This window comes from Lissotriton vulgaris, chromosome 1_2 (assembly GCF_964263255.1).
Source record: "Lissotriton vulgaris chromosome 1_2, aLisVul1.2, whole genome shotgun sequence".
Taxonomy (NCBI): domain Eukaryota; kingdom Metazoa; phylum Chordata; class Amphibia; order Caudata; family Salamandridae; genus Lissotriton; species Lissotriton vulgaris.
The window spans coordinates 109,087,594-109,107,517 of NC_141686.1; positions in this window are offsets into that span (position 1 = coordinate 109,087,594).

Genomic DNA, 19,924 nt, shown 5'->3' on the forward strand with positions numbered 1-19,924 from the left:
GCCTTGGCAAACCATCAGCCTTGATTTCATCACAGGTCTTCCTCCGGATCAAGGTAAAACAGCAATCCTGGTGGTGATAGACTATCTCACTAAAATGGGACACTTCATTCCGTGCACGAACCTCCCCACCGCTAGTCAGACAGCACAGCTGTTGTTGAGCAACATCATCCGTTTGCACGGGGTGCCCGAAGTCATAATCTCAGATAGAGGCCCGCAATTCATCGCCAGCGTCTGGAAGGCTTGGTGCCAGGCCATGCAGATCCAGTCTTCTCTTTCCACTAGTTTCCACCCCCAGACAGACGGGCAGACGGATAGGCTCAATCAAACCCTGAAGAAATACCTGAGATGCTATGCTGCCGAAGCCCAAGACTCGTGGGTCTCCCTGTTGTGGATGGCCGAGGTGGCATACAACAACGCCTGGCACAGTTCGCTGGGGGTATCTCCTTTTTGCGCCACGTATGGTTTTGACGCCCGAATACTACCTATCAGCATTCCAGAGGGGGTAGCTGATCAACCTGCAGTGTTGGGACAGATACGGAACATACAGGCTGTACACAAAAAGATCAGGGCTCATTTACAGAATGCTAAGATCGAGTATAAAAAGAACGAGGACAAGCACCGGAGGGCAGGTCCTTCCTACGAGGTTGGAGATAAGGTGTGGCTGTCCACTAAGAACATTCGGTTCAAATTGCGCAGCATCTTTCACCCTAGATACATTGGTCCCTACGTTATCTTGAAACAAATCAACCCTGTGGCCTACAAGCTGAAGCTGCCAGGAACCTTGAGGATACATCCTGTGTTCCATTGTAATCTGTTAAAACCTGCCCTTGGTGCCAGAAGGCGTGCCCCTCCACCTGTGTTATGTGATGGTGGTTATGAATACGTGGTGCGAAGTATCAAAGATTCCAAGTACAGGAGGGGGGTTCTGTGGTATCTGGTTTCCTGGAAAGGATATTCGGCGGAGGATGACTCCTGGGAGCCTGTGCAGAATCTCCACGCCCCTGAAGCCATCCGTTCCTTCCATCGTAGGTTCCCACAGAAACCTGGCCCTAGGAGGGGCTAGGAGGGAGGACATACTGTCAGGGTCTCAGAACCTTGCGCCTGCATTGTCTGTGCACTCAACAAGGAGCGTGCATAGAAAAAGTACAAGTGACGCTATATTTGGAGTGGGACTACAACTCCCAGGATCCCCGGTAGGGGAAGTACTTAGGCTGCAACCACACGCTTCCTTGTTGCGTGTAATTCGGATTGCCGTCAGTGAAGCCGGAAGCCGCTGCAAGCCGCGGCTGTTCAGAGCAGAGCCCGGAGGAAGGGAAGCCGGTGTTCGTACCAGCGTTGAAGCAGATCCAGGTAGGATCTGTCCTTTGGGACTCCTTGTTCGCGGGCGGTAGCGTCTTGCTCCGCCGCGCGTTCTTTTCGTCAAGGAATAGAGCGGAGCGCGGTGGTATCTCGCCACGCGTTACCGTTCTAAAAGCCTCCCCCGAGTGAAGCTAACTACGGAGGAGAACTGGTTAAAAAGGGAAACTCATTAGCGCACAATTATTCCAGCTGAGTGGAAGTCTTGTCTTGTGGGGTATTTTGATGTGCGGGGCGCTGTGGTGGTCAAAACTACGCGTCACAGTATTAAGCTTAAAGGGTGCATGCACAGCGGAGCTCTGAGGAATAACGTTGATACAATAATCCATTGACTCTGTTGTTATGCACTATTCAAACCCTGGTGGAAAGGGTCCTATGAATATTAGTTCTTTTGCGTTCTAGTGCAGAGCGGAGTGTTGTGGTTCTTGCTTCCCACACACCGCCGTTTTCTGACAGAAGAGGAATCATTCTTTGCTTAATCCTTGAGAATCACTTTTGCTTTATCTTCTACAATAGAGTGCTGCTTCTTATTCTGTATCCAGTTATACCGTCTCTCGCCTGTTGTCCTGGTATGCCACTTACATGGATGTAGTTGTTGGGTGTTTATGTGTTTTGGGAGGTGTGTTGTGCCTGACGTATCTTTTGTGTTCAATAGGCCAGCCAGGTGCCAGAAGGCGATAGAGGAGACGTATGATCACAAAAGCAGTGGACAGTTTATCTCAAGGTATACTGAGTTCATTTAGCGAGAGATAATGAGTGTAGCCATGTGTTAATGAACGTGTATCTAAGTGGTTTGTTTTTGTCGTTACAAGTAATCCCTTCCCAGCTGGCCCTTCCCTTTCCCTTCCTGGTTCTATTTATCCCTCACCTAATGGCTCAACCCCTCTGTGTTTTTTCTACCTGAGGCGTTGTGACGTTTGGAGGTGGAACATTGTAAGCATCGATCGTATTCTGTGGAGCAATTCTGGACAGAATTACACGCCCACGAAATACTGCTTCACCCGATCCGATCGTGTTTACAATGGCTTCGCTTGATGATGTTTTACAGGCCTTGTTGTTGGTCCAGCAGGAATTGGCTGCCTCTAAAACGGAGGCCGCTACTTTGAGAGACAAGGTGGATAGGTTAAGTAGAAATCCCTTCAATGCGTCCACTTCGCAGGTGCAGGTTACTGTCCCACCACCCATTCCTTTGGCTAGTCCTGAGAGGTACTCAGGTGATCCAAGTAAAACTCAGGTCTTTTTGACTCAAATCATGCTGCATTTCTCTTGCAAACCGGCCTCGTTTCCAAACCATCACTCCAGGGTTGCTTTTGCCATATCTTATTTGATTGGGGACGCAGCCAATTGGGCGGTGCCCCTGGTACGGATTAATGATGCTATATTGTCTGATTGGTCTGCGTTCCGTGCGGAGTTCGAAAGAGTGTTCGACAGACGCGCTACTACGTTTAGTGCGGACAGAGAACTGCTCACTCTTAGACAGGGTAGGAGGGATCTGGTGTTGCATTTGACAGACTTTAACAGGTTAGTGGCAGAGACGTCTTGGCCAGAGGAAAATAGGATGTCGCTTTTTTACCAAGGATTAAGAGATGGGTTAAAAGATGTCATTGCCCAGATAGACCCTCAACCTTTACATGCACAGATATGATTAATCTAACCCTGCGGTTGGATGGTAGGTTAAGCGAAAGAGGTGAAGAAAGAAGAAGGTGGGACAGGGTGTCTTTTGGGTCTGAGGCTAATCCTCGAAAGGCGTTGTCTTCTTCTGAAGCTAGCGCAGAACCCATGGAAATAGGAGCAGTACGAGCCCCTTTGTCTAAAGAAGAAAAGGAGAACCGTAGAGCATTGGGGTTGTGCTTATACTGTGGGAAAAAGGGGCATTTTGTAAAAGAGTGCCCTACCAAACCAAAAACCTCGGGAGCATGGAACAGGAGTGAAAGAATAGCCGTTTCGGTTGTGAGTGCATCCGAAACAGAGGCTGAGAAATCCTTGGAACCATCCAAGGCATCCCAGCCATTAAAGATTCCTTCTCTGACTGTTCTGGCACTGCAGAGCTCGGAGACACACATCGTTCTCCCCATGATTCTAGAGAGCCAACTACAGATACATCAAGTCGAAGTCATGATTGATTCAGGGGCCACAGGAAACTTCATCGATAGTGGTTTAGTATCCGCACTGGCTTTAGACAGAGTAACTAGAGAAACCCCGGAGGAGGTCCTTGCGGTAGATGGGAAACCTTTGATATCCGGACTCATAACGGAACAGACAGATGTGGTAGTGTTGTCCTTCAAGGGAAAAGAGGGATTGCATAGTGAGGAACTAACACTCAATATAATAGAGGCACCGCAATACGAGGTCATTCTGGGTATGCCTTGGCTAAGCTACCACAACCCGATGATAAATTGGAAAACCAAAGAGGTCCGGTTTTTGTCAGAGGAATGCAAAGGGCATCTGAACACTGATAAGACATCACAGGCCGCCGCCTTACTTCTCCCAGTAGTGGTGGCTACTGCAGCAGAATAAAATGTGATTCTTCCCTCTGAATATAGGCGTTTTCTGGATGTTTTTAGTGAAACGCAAGCAGAACAACTGCCCCCACATCGGATCTATGATTGTCGCATAGATTTGGTGGAGGGGGCCTCATTACTTTCCTGTCGTGTGTATGCACTCTCTGTACCTGAGACAGCGCATTTAAAAGAATACCTGGATCATTATGTGGCCATCGGGTTTATCAGACCCTCCAGATCCCCCGCAGCCTCTCCTCTGTTTTTCATTTTAATAAAGCCAATGGTGACTTGAGAGCCTGTGTAGACTACAGAGTGCTAAACAAAAACACGGTACGGAATAAATACCCGTTACCCTCATTTCGGTCCTACTGGATCAAGTAAGGGATGCCCAAATCTACACCCGTCTGGACCTGAGGGGGGCGTACCATTTGGTGCGTGTTAGAGAGGGGGACGAGTGGAAGACTGCCTTCAAGACTCGTTATGGATTATACGAATATACGGTTATGCCGTTTGGGTTGTGTAACGCCCCAGCGGCATTCCAGTATTTCCTTAACGATGTCTTGAAGGAGTTTGTGGATGTATGTGCGGTCGTCTACATAGACGACATACTCATTTACTCAGACAGGACAGAGATACACAGGCACCATGTGTCTCAGGTACTACAGAGGTTGGGTGAGAACAAATTGTTTTGTAAGTTGAGCAAATGCGAATTCAGCGTGACTGAAGTGGAATTCCTGGGAGTTATATTGAGCCCCTCTGGACTGCAGATGTCAGAGAGAAAGGTTCAGGCAGTCCAGGATTGGCCGGTTCCGTCCAGCGTAAAAGATGTCCAGAGCTTCCTGGGATTTGCGAACTATTATCGCAGGTTTATAGCTCAGTTCTTTCAGGTAGCGTCTCCCCTGTCTAAACTACTCAGAAAAGGTGTGTCTTTCCTGTGGTCTAACGAAGCCGAAAGAGCCTTTGTGTACCTGAAGCGGGCTTTTACCACTGCCCCGATCTTGGCCCATCCTAAACCTGAACATCCATTTATAGTGGAGGCAGATGCGTCAGATGTAGCGATAGGGGCCATCCTATCACAGAGGAACCAAACCACAGGGCAGCTGCATCCAGTAGATTACATGTCCAAGAAATTGAGTATGGCAGAAACGAATTATACTATAGCCGAGAAAGAGCTGCTAGCAATAAAGAAAGCTTTTCAGGAGTGGCGTCAACATCTCTGGGGGGCTGCATTCCCAGTCACTGTGTTCTCAGATCATAGGAACCTTCAATATATGAAAACCGCCCAGAACCTCACACAAAGACAGATGAGGTGGATGTTATTCTTTTCGGAATACGATTTCATCATTACCTACAGACCAGGGGTAGAGAACAGAAAAGCCGATACCCTATCCAGGCAGGACCAAGCCGGCATCCTCCCGGGTGTTAAGGACTTGGAGTCGATTATAGATCCAGGGAAGGTGATTTGTGTTGTTCATGCCAACACCTTTTTGGATTTGGTCCGCCAAGCAAAGTTTCCGGATGCATGGGTGAGGTTGGCTACACTAGGAAGCGGCCGCAGTGTAAAACAAGGACTACCTATGCAGAATGGCAAATTGTACCTACCCAACACTGACCTGAGGAAAAAGGCTTTCGAGTGGTGTCATAACACTTTGCTGGCAGGCCACTCGGGGTGAACAAAACAACACAGTTGCTACAACGTCATTTCTGGTGGGAGACCGTCAAGGGTGATGTAAGCACATGGGTTGGAGCATGCGAGGAGTGCGCCCGTGCAAAGAACGAGACAGGAAAAAAGAAAGGGCTGCTGATGCCTCTGCCCACACCTAAAAGGCCTTGGCAAACCATCAGCCTTGATTTCATCACAGGTCTTCCTCCGGATCAAGGTAAAACAGCAATCCTGGTGGTGATATACTATCTCACTAAAATGGGACACTTCATTCCGTGCACGAACCTCCCCACCGCTAGTCAGACAGCACAGCTGTTGTTGAGCAACATCATCCGTTTGCACGGGGTGCCCGAAGTCATAATCTCAGATAGAGGCCCGCAATTCATCGCCAGATTCTGGAAGGCTTGGTGCCAGGCCATGCAGACCCAGTCTTCTCTTTCCACTAGTTTCCACCCCCAGACAGACGGGCAGACGGAAAGGCTCAATCAAACCCTGAAGAAATACCTGAGATGCTATGCTGCCGAAGCCCAAGACTCGTGGGTCTCCCTGTTGTGGATGGGCGAGGTGGCATACAACAACGCCTGGCACAGTTCGCTGGGGGTATCTCCTTTTTGCGCCACGTATGGTTTTGACGCCCGAATACTACCTATCAGCATTCCAGAGGGGGTAGCTGATCAACCTGCAGTGTTGGGACAGATATGGAACATACAGGCTGTACACAAAAAGATCAGGGCTCATTTACAGAAGGCTAAGATCGAGTATAAAAAGAACGAGGACAAGCACCGGAGGGCAGGTCCTTCCTACGAGGTTGGAGATAAGGTGTGGCTGTCCACTAAGAACATTCGGTTCAAATTGCGCAGGATCTTTCACCCTAGATACATTGGTCCCTACGTTATCTTGAAACAAATCAACCCTGTGGCCTACAAGCTGAAGATGCCAGGAACCTTGAGGATACATCCTGTGTTCCATTGTAATCTGTTAAAACCTGCCCTTGGTGCCAGAAGGCGTGCCCCTCCACCTGTGTTATGTGATGGTGGTTATGAATACGTGGTGCGGAGTATCAAAGATTCCAAGTACAGGAGGGGGAGTCTGTGGTATCTGGTTTCCTGGAAAGGATATTCGGCGGAGGATGACTCCTGGGAGCCTGTGCAGAATCTCCGCGCCCCTGAAGCCATCCGTTCCTTCCATCGTAGGTTCCCACAGAAACCTGGCCCTAGGAGGCGCTAGGAGGGAGGACATACTGTCAGGGTCTCAGGACCTTGCGCCTGCATTGTCTGTGCACTCAACAAGGAGCGTGCATAGAAAAAGTACAAGTGACGCTATATTTGGAGTGGGACTACAACTCCCAGGATCCCCGGTAGGGGAAGTACTTAGGCTGCAACCACACGCTTCCTTGTTGCGTGTAATTCGGATTGCCGTCAGTGAAGCCGGAAGCCGCTGCAAGCCGCGGCTGTTTAGAGCAGAGCCCGGAGGAAGGGAAGCCGGTGTTCGTACCAGCGTTGAAGCAGATCCAGGTAGGATCTGTCCTTTGGGACTCCTTGTTCGCGGGCGGTAGCGTCTTGCTCCGCCGCGCGTTCTTTTCGTCAAGGAATAGAGCGGAGCGCGGTGGTATCTCGCCACGCGTTACCGTTCTAAAAGCCTCCCCCGAGTGAAGCTAACTACGGAGGAGAACTGGTTAAAAAGGGAAACTCATTAGCGCACAATTATTCCAGCTGAGTGGAAGTCTTGTGGGGTATTTTGATGTGCGGGGCGCTGTGGTGGTCGAAACTACGCGTCACTGTATTAAGCTTAAAGGGTGCATGCACAGAGGAGCTCTGAGGAATAACGTTGATACAATAATCCATTGACTCTGTTGTTATGCACTATTCAAACCCTGGTGGAAAGGGTCCTATGAATATTAGTTCTTTTGCGTTCTAGTGCAGAGCGGAGTGTTGTAGTTCTTGCTTCCCACACGCCGCCGTTTTCTGACAGAAGAGGAATCATTCTTTGCTTAATCCTTGAGAATCACTTTTGCTTTATCTTCGACAATAGAGTGCTGCTTCTTATTCTGTATCCAGTTATACCGTCTCTCGACTGTTGTCCTGGTATGCCACTTACATGGATGTAGTTGTTGGGTGTTTATGTGTTTTGGGAGGTGTGTTGTGCCTGACGTATCTTTTGTGTTCAATAGGCCAGTCAGGTGCCAGAAGGCGATAGAGGAGACGTATGATCACAAAAGCAGTGGACAGTTTATCTCAAGGTATACTGAGTTCATTTAGCGAGATATAATGAGTGTAGCCATGTGTTAATGAACGTGTATCTAAGTGGTTTGTTTTTGTCGTTACAGGTAATCCCTTCCCAGCTGGCCCTTCCCTTTCCCTTCCTGGTTCAATTTATCCCTCACCTAATGGCTCAACCCCTCTGTGTTTTTTCTACCAGAGGCGTTGTGACGTTTGGAGGTGGAACATTGTAAGCATCGATCGTATTCTGTGGAGCAATTCTGGACAGAATTACACGCCCACGAAATACTGCTTCACCCGATCCGATCGTGTTTACAATGGCTTCGCTTGATGATGTTTTACAGGCCTCGTTGTTGGTCCAGCAGGAATTGGCTGCCTCTAAAACTGAGGCCGCTACTTTGAGAGACAAGGTGGATAGAATAAGTAGAAATCCCTTCGATGCGTCCACTTCGCAGGTGCAGGTTACTGTCCCACCACCCATTCTTTTGGCTAGTCCTGAGAGGTACTCAGGTGATCCAAGTAAAACTCAGGTCTTTTTGACTCAAATCATGCTGCATTTCTCTTGCAAACCGGCCTCGTTTCCAAACCATCACTCCAGGGTTGCTTTTGCCATATCTTATTTGATTGGGGACGCAGCCAATTGGGCGGTGCCCCTGGTACGGATTAATGATGCTATATTGTCTGATTGGTCTGCGTTCCGTGCGGATTTCGAAAGAGTGTTCGACAGACGCGCTACTACGTTTAGTGCGGACAGAGAACTGCTCACTCTTAGACAGGGTAGGAGGGATCTGGTGTCGTATTTGACAGACTTTAACAGGTTAGTGGCAGAGACGTCTTGGCCAGAGGAAAAGAGGATGTCGCTTTTTTACCAAGGATTAAGAGATGGGTTAAAAGATGTCATTGCCCAGATAGACCCTCAACCTGTTACATGCACAGATATGATTAATCTAACCCTGCGGTTGGATGGTAGGTTAAGCGAGAGAGGTGGAGAAAGAAGAAGGTGGGACAGGGTGTCTTTTGGGTCTGAGGCTAATCCTCGAAAGGCGTTGTCTTCTTCTGAAGCTAGCGCAGAACCCATGGAAATAGGAGCAGTACGAGCCCCTTTGTCTAAAGAAGAAACGGAGAACCGTAGAGCATTGGGGTTGTGCTTATACTGTGGGAAAAAGGGGCATTTTGTAAAAGAGTGCCCTACCAAACCAAAAACCTCGGGAGCATGGAACAGGAGTAAAAGAATAGCCGTTTCGGTTGTGAGTGCATCCGAAACAGAGGCTGAGAAATCCTTGGAACCATCCAAGGCCTCCCAGCCATTAAAGATTCCTTCTCTGACTGTTCTGGCACTGCAGAACTCGGAGACACACATCGTTCTCCCCATGATTCTAGAGAGCCAACTACAGATACATCAAGTCAAAGTCATGATTGATTCAGGGGCCACAGGAAACTTCATCGATAGTGGTTTAGTATCCACACTGGCTTTAGACAGAGTAACTAGAGAAACCCCGGAGGAGGTCCTTGCGGTAGATGGGAAACCTTTGATATCCGGACTCATAACGGAACAGACAGATGTGGTAGTGTTGTCCTTCAAGGGAAAAGAGGGATTGCATAGTGAGGAACTAACACTCAATATAATAGAGGCACCGCAATACGAGGTCATTCTGGGTATGCCTTGGCTAAGCTACCACAACCCGATGATAAATTGGAAAACCAAAGAGGTCCGGTTTTTGTCAGAGAAATGCAAAGGGCATCTGAACACTGATAAGACATCACAGGCCGCTGCCTTACTTCTCCCAGTAGTGGTGGCTACTGCAGCGGAAACAAATGTGATTCTTCCCTCTGAATATAGGCGTTTTCTGGATGTTTTTAGTGAAACGCAAGCAGAACAACTGCCCCCACATCGGATCTATGATTGTCGCATAGATTTGGTGGAGGGGGCCTCATTACCTTCCTGTCGTGTGTATGCACTCTCTGTACCTGAGGCAGCGCATTTAAAAGAATACCTGGATCATTATGTTACCATCGGGTTTATCAGACCCTCCAGATCCCCCGCAGCCTCTCCTCTGTTTTTCATTAAAAAAGCCAATGGTGACTTGAGAGCCTGTGTAGACTACAGAGTGCTAAACAAAAACACGGTACGGAATAAATACCCGTTACCCCTCATTTCGGTCCTACTGGATCAAGTAAGGGATGCCCAAATCTACACCCGTCTGGACCTGAGGGGGGCGTACCATTTGGTGCGTGTTAGAGAGGGGGACGAGTGGAAGACTGCCTTCAAGACTCGTTATGGATTATACGAATATACGGTTATGCCGTTTGGGTTGTGTAACGCCCCAGCGGCATTCCAGTATTTCCTTAACGATGTCTTGAAGGAGTTTGTGGATGTATGTGCGGTCGTCTACATAGACGACATACTCATTTACTCAGACAGGACAGAGATACACAGGCACCATGTGTCTCAGGTACTACAGAGGTTGGGTGAGAACAAATTGTTTTGTAAGTTGAGCAAATGCGAATTCAGCGTGACTGAAGTGGAATTCCTGGGAGTTATATTGAGTCCCTCTGGACTGCAGATGTCAGAGAGAAAGGTTCAGGCAGTCCAGGATTGGCCGGTTCCGTCCAGCGTAAAAGATGTCCAGAGCTTCGCGAACTATTATCGCAGGTTTATAGCTCAGTTCTCTCAGGTAGCGTCTCCCCTGTCTAAACTACTCAGAAAAGGTGTGTCTTTCCTGTGGTCTAACGAAGCTGAAAGAGCCTTTGTGTACCTGAAGCGGGCTTTTACCACTGCCCCGATCTTGGCCCATCCTAAACCTGAACATCCATTTATAGTGGAGGCAGATGCGTCAGATGTAGCGATAGGGGGCATCCTATCACAGAGGAACCAAACCACAGGGCAGCTGCATCCAGTAGCCTACATGTCCAAGAAATTGAGTATGGCAGAAACGAATTATACTATAGCCGAGAAAGAGCTGCTAGCAATAAAGAAAGCTTTTCAGGAGTGGCGTCAACATCTCTGGGGGGCTGCATTCCCAGTCACTGTGTTCTCAGATCATAGGAACCTTCAATATATGAAAACCGCCCGGAACCTCACACAAAGACAGATGAGGTGGATGTTTTTCTTTTCGGAATACGATTTCATCATTACCTACAGACCAGGGGTAGAGAACAGAAAAGCCGATACCCTATCCAGGCAGGACCAAGCCGGCATCCTCCCGGGTGTTAAGGACTTGGAGTCGATTATAGATCCAGGGAAGGTGATTTGTGTTGTTCATGCCAACACCTTTTTGGATTTGGTCCGCCAAGCAAAGTCTCCGGATGCATGGGTGAGGTGGGCTACACTAGGAAGCGGCCGCAGTGTAAAACAAGGACTACCTATGCAGAATGGCAAATTGTACCTACCCAACACTGACCTGAGGAAAAAGGCTTTCGAGTGGTGTCATAACACTTTGCTGGCAGGTCACTCGGGGGTGAACAAAACAACACAGTTGCTACAACGTCATTTCTGGTGGGAGACCGTCACGGGTGATGTAAGCACATGGGTTGGAGCATGCGAGGAGTGCGCCCGTGCAAAGAACGAGACAGGAAAAAAGAAAGGTCTGCTGATGCCTCTGCCCACACCTAAAAGGCCTTGGCAAACCATCAGCCTTGATTTCATCACAGGTCTTCCTCCGGATCAAGGTAAAACAGCAATCCTGGTGGTGATAGACTATCTCACTAAAATGGGACACTTCATTCCGTGCACGAACCTCCCCACCACTAGTCAGACAGCACAGCTGTTGTTGAGCAACATCATCTGTTTGCACGGGGTGCCCGAAGTCATAATCTCAGATAGAGGCCCGCAATTCATCGCCAGGTTCTGGAAGGCTTGGTGCCAGGCCATGCAGATCCAGTCTTCTCTTTCCACTAGTTTCCACCCCCAGACAGACGGGCAGACGGAAAGGCTCAATCAAACCCTGAAGAAATACCTGAGATGCTATGCTGCCAAAGCCCAAGACTCGTGGGTCTCCCTGTTGTGGATGGCCGAGGTGGCATACAACAACGCCTGGCACAGTTCGCTGGGGGTATCTCCTTTTTGCGCCACGTATGGTTTTGACGCCCGAATACTACCTATCAGCATTCCAGAGGGGGTAGCTGATCAACCTGCAGTGTTGGGACAGATACGGAACATACAGGCTGTACACAAAAAGTTTAGGGCTCATTTACAGAAGGCTAAGATCGAGTATAAAAAGAACGAGGATAAGCACCGGAGGGCAGGTCCTTCCTACGAGGTTGGAGATAAGGTGTGGCTGTCCACTAAGAACATTCGGTTCAAATTGCGCAGCATCTTTCACCCTAGATACATTGGTCCCTACGTTATCTTGAAACAAATCAACCCTGTGGCCTACAAGCTGAAGCTGCCAGGAACCTTGAGGATACATCCTGTGTTCCATTGTAATCTGTTAAAACCTGCCCTTGGTGCCAGAAGGCGTGCCCCTCCACCTGTGTTATGTGATGGTGGTTATGAATACGTGGTGTGGAGTATCAAAGATTCCAAGTACAGGAGGGGGGTTCTGTGGTATCTGGTTTCCTGGAAAGGATATTCGGCGGAGGATGACTCCTGGGAGCCTGTGCAGAATCTCCGCGCCCCTGAAGCCATCCGTTCCTTCCATCGTAGGTTCCCACAGAAACCTGGCCCTAGGAGGCGCTAGGAGGGAGGACATACTGTCAGGGTCTCAGGACCTTGCGCCTGCATTGTCTGTGCACTCAACAAGGAGCGTGCATAGAAAAAGTACAAGTGACGCTATATTTGGAGTGGGACTACAACTCCCAGGATCCCCAGTAGGGGAAGTACTTAGGCTGCAACCACACGCTTCCTTGTTGCGTGTAATTCGGATTGCCGTCAGTAAAGCCGGAAGCCGCTGCAAGCCGCGGCTGTTCAGAGCAGAGCCCGGAGGAAGGGAAGCCGGTGTTCGTACCAGCGTTGAAGCAGATCCAGGTAGGATCTGTCCTTTGGGACTCCTTGTTCGCGGGCGGTAGCGTCTTGCTCCGCCGCGCGTTCTTTTCGTCAAGGATGGGGGCGCAGCGCGGTGGTATCTCGCCACGCGTTACCGTTCTAAAAGCCTCCCCCAAGTGAAGCTAATTACGGAGGAGAACTGGTTAAAAATGGAAACTCATTAGCGCACAATTATTCCAGCTGAGTGGAAGTCTTGTGGGGTATTTTGATGTGCGGGGCGCTGTGGTGGTCGAAACTACGCGTCACCGTATTAAGCTTAAAGGGTGCATGCACAGCGGAGCTCTGAGGAATAACGTTGATACAATAATCCATTGACTCTGTTGTTATGCACTATTCAAACCCTGGTGGAAAGGGTCCTATGAATATTAGTTCTTTTGCGTTCTAGTGCAGAGCGGAGTGTTGTGGTTCTTGCTTCCCACACACCGCCGTTTTCTGACAGAAGAGGAATCATTCTTTGCTTAATCCTTGAGAATCACTTTTGCTTTATCTTCTACAATAGAGTGCTGCTTCTTATTCTGTATCCAGTTATACCGTCTCTCGCCTGTTGTCCTGGTATGCCACTTACATGGATGTAGTTGTTGGTCGTTTATGTGTTTTGGGAGGTGTGTTGTGCCTGACGTATCTTTTGTGTTCAATATGTCAGGGTCTCAGGACCTTGCGCCTGCATTGTCTGTGCACTCAACAAGGAGCGTGCATAGAAAAAGTACAAGTGACGCTATATTTGGAGTGGGACTACAACTCCCAGGATTCTCGGTAGGGGAAGTACTTAGGCTGCAACCACACGCTTCCTTGTTGCGTGTAATTCGGATTGCCGTCAGTGAAGCCGGAAGCCGCTGCAAGCTGCGGCTGTTCAGAGCAGAGCCCGGAGGAAGGGAAGCCGGTGTTCGTACCAGCGTTGAAGCAGATCCAGGTAGGATCTGTCCCTTGGGACTCCTTGTTCGCGGGCGGTAGCGTCTTGCTCCGCCACGCGTTCTTTTCGTCAAGGAATAGAGCGGAGCGCGGTGGTATCTCGCCACGCGTTACCGTTCTAAAAGCCTCCCCCGAGTGAAGATAACTACGGAGGAGAACTGGTTAAAAAGGGAAACTCATTAGCGCACAATTATTCCAGCTGAGTGGAAGTCTTGTGTGGTATTTTGATGTGCGGGCGCTGTGGTGGTCGAAACTACGCGTCACCGTATTAAGCTTAAAGGGTGCATGCACAGCGGAGCTCTGAGGAATAACGTTGATACAATAATCCATTGACTCTGTTGTTATGCACTATTCAAACCCTGGTGGAAAGGGTCCTATGAATATTAGTTCTTTTGCGTTCTAGTGCAGAGCGGAGTGTTGTGGTTCTTGCTTCCCACACACCGCCGTTTTCTGACAGAAGAGGAATCATTCTTTGCTTAATCCTTGAAAATCACTTTTGCTTTATCTTCTACAATAGAGTGCTGCTTCTTATTCTGTATCCAGTTATACCGTCTCTCGCCTGTTGTCCTGGTATGCCACTTACATGGATGTAGTTGTTGGGTGTTTATGTGTTTTGGGAGGTGTGTTGTGCCTGACGTATCTTTTGTGTTCAATATGTCAGGGTCTCAGGACCTTGCGCCTGCATTGTCTGTGCACTCAACAAGGAGCGTGCATAGAAAAAGTACAAGTGACGCTATATTTGGAGTGGGACTACAACTCCCAGGATCCCCGGTAGGGGAAGTACTTAGGCTGCAACCACACGCTTCCTTGTTGCGTCTAATTCGGATTGCCGTCAGTGAAGCCGGAAGCCGCTGCAAGCCACGGCTGTTCAGAGCAGAGCCCGGAGGAAGGGAAGCCGGTGTTCGTACCAGCGTTGAAGCAGATCCAGGTAGGATCTGTCCTTGGGACTCCTTGTTCGCGGGCGGTAGCGTCTTGCTCTGCCGCGCGTTCTTTTCGTCAAGGAATAGAGCGGAGCGCGGTGGTATCTCGCCACGCGTTACCGTTCTCAAAGCCTCCCCCGAGTGAAGCTAACTACGGAGGAGAACTGGTTAAAAAGGGAAACTCATTAGCGCACAATTATTCCAGCTGAGTGGAAGTCTTGTGGGGTATTTTGATGTGCGGGGCGCTGTGGTGGTCGAAACTACGCGTCACCGTATTAAGCTTAAAGGGTGCATGCACAGCGGAGCTCTGAGGAATAACGTTGATACAATAATCCATTGACTCTGTTGTTATGCACTATTCAAACCCTGGTGGAAAGGGTCCTATGAATATTAGTTCTTTTGCGTTCTAGTGCAGAGCGGAGTGTTGTGGTTCTTGCTTCCCACACACCGCCGTTTTCTGACAGAAGAGGAATCATTCTTTGCTTAATCCTTGAGAATCACTTTTGCTTTATCTTCTACAATAGAGTGCTGCTTCTTATTCTGTATCCAGTTATACCGTCTCTCGCCTGTTGTCCTGGTATGCCACTTACATGGATGTAGTTGTTGGGTGTTTATGTGTTTTGGGAGGTGTGTTGTGCCTGACGTATCTTTTGTGTTCAATAGGCCAGTCAGGTGCCAGAAGGCGATAGAGGAGACGTATGATCACAAAAGCAGTGGACAGTTTATCTCAAGGTATACTGAGTTCATTTAGCGAGATATAATGAGTGTAGCCATGTGTTAATGAACGTGTATCTAAGTGGTTTGTTTTTGTCGTTACAGGTAATCCCTTCCCAGCTGGCCCTTCCCTTTCCCTTCCTGGTTCTATTTATCCCTCACCTAATGGCTCAACCCCTCTGTGTTTTTTCTACCAGAGGCGTTGAGACGTTTGGAGGTGGAACATTGTAAGCATCGATCGTATTCTGTGGAGCAATTCTGGACACTCAGGGTCTCGAGGAGCACCAATGACACCCTCAGCACCGCTGAACACCCGCACTTCCAGATCCACACGGACCCCAACACCACCCTCAGAGTAACTATCGTCTACAGACGCCCCGGACCCCGGCCTCAGTTCAGCGACACCATTGCCGACTTCGTCAGCACGCACGCCATGGCCTCCACAGTCTACATCCTCCTCGGAGACCTGAATTTCCACATCGAGATCAACAACAACAGCAACTCCGCCACCCTGATAGACAACCTCGGACTCAGACAGTTCGTCACAATGCCCACCCACTCCGCCGGCCACACGCTCTACCCCATCTTCTCCACAAGCTCCCGTATCACCTTCAGCCACACCACCGAACTCCCCTGGACCGACCATCGCTGCATCCACTTCACCTTCCAGAAACCCACCACACACCACCGCACTCAATAGATCCCCCGCCGCAGCTGGAGAAAAGTCACAGATGAACAGCTTAACACCACCCTCGCCTGGAGGCCACCCGCCGACTCGACCGACACCTCAGACTATGGATCAACGACTGCGCCAACACTCTCGCCCCGATCAAAAAACCCTCCAACAGACACACTGACAAGAAGGCCGGCTGGTTCACCACGGACCTCCAGGCCTCCAAACAAACCTGCTGGTAACTAGAGAAGAAATGGCACCGCGAACGTACACCGGACATCTATGCGGCCCACAAGAACGCCATGCGCAGACACCATCACCTCATCAGAGCCGCAAAAAGGGTCTTCTTCAAGGACCGCCTCGACAACAGCGCACACACAACAGCAAAGAGCTCTTCAACATTGTTAAGGAACTCTCCAAACCCAACTCCAGCACCAATGACATCCCATCATCGCAAGACCTGTGCGACTCCCTTCCCACCTTCTTCCATCGCAAGATCGCAGACATCCATGATAGCTTCAACAACCTGACCGCCTTGACAGCCACTGACACATCGGATGCCCCGGCCACCGTCCTCACCGACCCCCTGCTCACCTGGACCAATGTGAAAGACGACGACAACACCATCAAAATCATGAACACCATCCACTCCGGCTCTCTGTCTGACCCATGCCCGCACCACATCTTCAACAAAGCTAGCGCCACCATCACACCCCATCTCCGCAAGGTCATCAACATCTCCTTTGAGCCCGCGACCTTCCCGGAGAGCTGGAAGCACGCCGAGATCTACGCCTTACTCAAGAAACCCAAGGCGGATCCAAGAGCATCAAGAACTTCCGGCCCATCTCCCTGCTCCCGTTCCCGGCGAAGATCATCAAGAAGATCGTCAACAAACATTTGGCCCGCTACCTCGAGGAGAACAACATCCTGGACCCCGTCCCAGTCGGGGTTCCGCAGCAACCAAAGTACCGAAACTGACCTCATCGCCACCACCGATGACATCAGGACCCTGCTGGACAACGGTGAAACCGCTGCCCTCATCCTCCTGGACCTCTCAGCCGCCTTCAACACTGTCTGCCACTGCACCCTACGCACACACCTCCAAAACACAGGGATCCGAGACAAGGCTCTGGAATGGACCACCTGCTTCCTCTCCGGCAGAACCCAGAGCGTCTGCTTCCCCTCATTCCGCTGTGAACCCTCCAATATCGTCTGCAGTGTACCCCAAGGATCATCCGTCAGTCCGACATTGTTCAACATCTACATGGCACTACTCGCCCACGGCGCCCGACTGCTAACCTTAACATCATCTCCTACTCTGACAACACCCAGCTGATCCTTTCCCTCACCAAGGACCCCCTCACCGCCAAAATCAACGAAGGAATGAAGGCCGTTACCGAGTGAATGAAGAACATCAGACTGAAGCTGAACTTGGACAAGATGGAGGTCCTCATCTTCGGCTCCACCCCCTCAACCTGGGACGACTTCTGGTGGCCTACCACACTGGGAGTAGCACCGGCACCCACCGACCATGCACGCAACCTGGGGGTCATCCTCGACTCAACACTCTCCATGACCAAGCAGGTCAACGCCGTCTCATCCTCCTGCTTCAACACCCTACGCATGCTCTTCAAGATTTACAGGTGGATCCCCACCAAGACTAGAAGAACGGTCACCCAGGCCCTTGTCAGCTGCAGGCTGGACTACGGAAACGCCCTCTACACGGGAGCCTCGGTCAAACTCCTGAAATGTCTGCAACACATACAGAATGCCTCTGCACGCCTCGTCGTCAACATCCCTCGCCACTGCCACATCACACCCCATCTGAGAGACCTGCACTGGCTCCCAGTCAACAAGAGGATCACCTTCAAGCTCCTCACCCACGCACACAAAACACCAGACCGACATACCTTCTACACCCCAAACTGCCAGCTCCGCTCCGCCGATCTCGCCCCGCCACTGTCCACCACATCCGAAGAACGACCACTGACGGAAGATCATTCTCCCACCTCGCCACCAAGACCTGGAACACCCTCCCCAACCTTCTACAGCAGACCCAGGACCTACTTACCTTCAGGAGGCTACTCAAGACCTGGCTGTTCGAGCAATAGCAGCATCCCTCCCCGCCCCCAGCGCCTTGAGACCCTCACAGGTGAGTAGTGCGCTTTACAAATGTTCTGATTGATTGATTGTCATGTCCAGTGGTGGCTTCTCTGCTAAGGCGGAGGAGCGTTGCCCCACTGCTGCTGTGCAGCAGTAAAAGAAAGGAAAAATAAAATGAGGGAGGGGCTCTCTGCTGACAGAGCAGTGGAGGAGTGATGGGCACACTAAAGTGCACATGATGCTTTGGCTATCCCTTTTGGGCAGGCCAAACAGTCATGCGCACTTTAGCTTGTTCTACATGCAGGCTGCATTACAGCCTGCATGGAGAACATGCCCAGGCTCCCAGTTCCCGTCTGAGCGCTGAACCATGGCGCTCCAACGAATCACAACGCTGCATTGCAGCATTGTGATTAGTTTACGGGGGCCAATCACAACGCTGCATTGCAGCGCTGTGATTGACTCAGGGGACCTGGCTACTTCCTGTTCGGTAGAGGAGACACAGCGTGGGACAGAGCTGCGAGGAGGTTAGTGAATTGTTCTTCTTTTTAGAATTATACCTCCTTACCCCCTCACCCACCACCCCAGATCTGTGCTGGCCACCAGGGGCGGATTGGCACTGCGGGCATTCGGGAATCGGCCGAAGGGCCGCTGTTTCAGTGCCCTCTGTGGGCCGTTTTTTTTCTCCCCTTTCCCAGTCCACAGAGAGTGCTCTCTGCTGTCTGCTCTCTGTCGACTGGGAAATGGGAGAAAAAAAACGTCCCACAGCACGGAGACAGAGACAGAAATGAAAGAGCTTCACTGTGCGGCCATACAGCGATTATCAGCTGTGGTCTCTACTGCACCCCCTGCCCTGCAAAGCAATCCCGCTGAGGGTGGCTGGGGAGGGGGTGATTGTTCACAAGAATCGGCCTCCCTGGGGGACAGGTGTTTCTCAGGCCTTTTGAGCCATTTTCACCATGGCCCCCCTGGGGCCCACGCCGCCGGGGAAACAGTGATAGTCTTAACACCTCGCCCACAGCCCCTCACATTCAGGGCACAGTGGGCGAGGAAGAATGGGTCTGGCTGTGGGGGCCAGGTGATGTTTTGAAAGCACACAATCGTCACCTTAGCCCCCCACCCGTGCAAGAAGTTTAAAAAAAAGGATTATAGTTCTTTCTCTGTGTCATCATTTTAGAACTGATGCATTTTCAATATTACATTCAAGGAAGTCATGGTTGCAGCTTTTCTATTTTATGCAACTAACAACCATTGACAAAACCTATAGTTCTGGCTTGTTGTAGGTGTAACATTACTTGCTGTATTATATATCTGAACGCAATGACAGAAGCAGCAAAATACCAGTTGGGCAGCACACTATGCTAAGCACAGATTTGTAGCTTAGGTGTTTTAAGCTACGCCCATAATTACATTGAACACCCCCTTTGGAGAGACCCCTCAGTTTTGTCATCCCACTTAAAGCCCTGGAAACAACACCATGTCACAGACACCTCAGGGCCTGGCACTGTGCATCATGCATGACTCATGACTTCCAAGGTTTCAGATTGACTATGTGCAGGGGCATCTTGAACGCCTCCCTTTGCTTTAGGAACTACAGCGAGGGGTGAGTTCCTGATGAGTCTCTTCTGTCTGCAACTCTGCGTACAAAGGCTCAGCTCACAATTATTGTGAAAAGGTGGGTGAGAGAGTAAGTGAAGGGATGGCTGGATGGATCAGTGAAAGGGTGAATGGATGAAGGAAAGGGTGAATGGATGGATAATGAGAGAGAATGGGTGGATGGATGAGTGAAATGATGGATGGATTGATTAATTGATAAGTGAAAGTGTGAATGGATGAACAGATGTGTGAAAGGGTGGCCGTAAGGATGGATGAGTGAGTGAAAGGG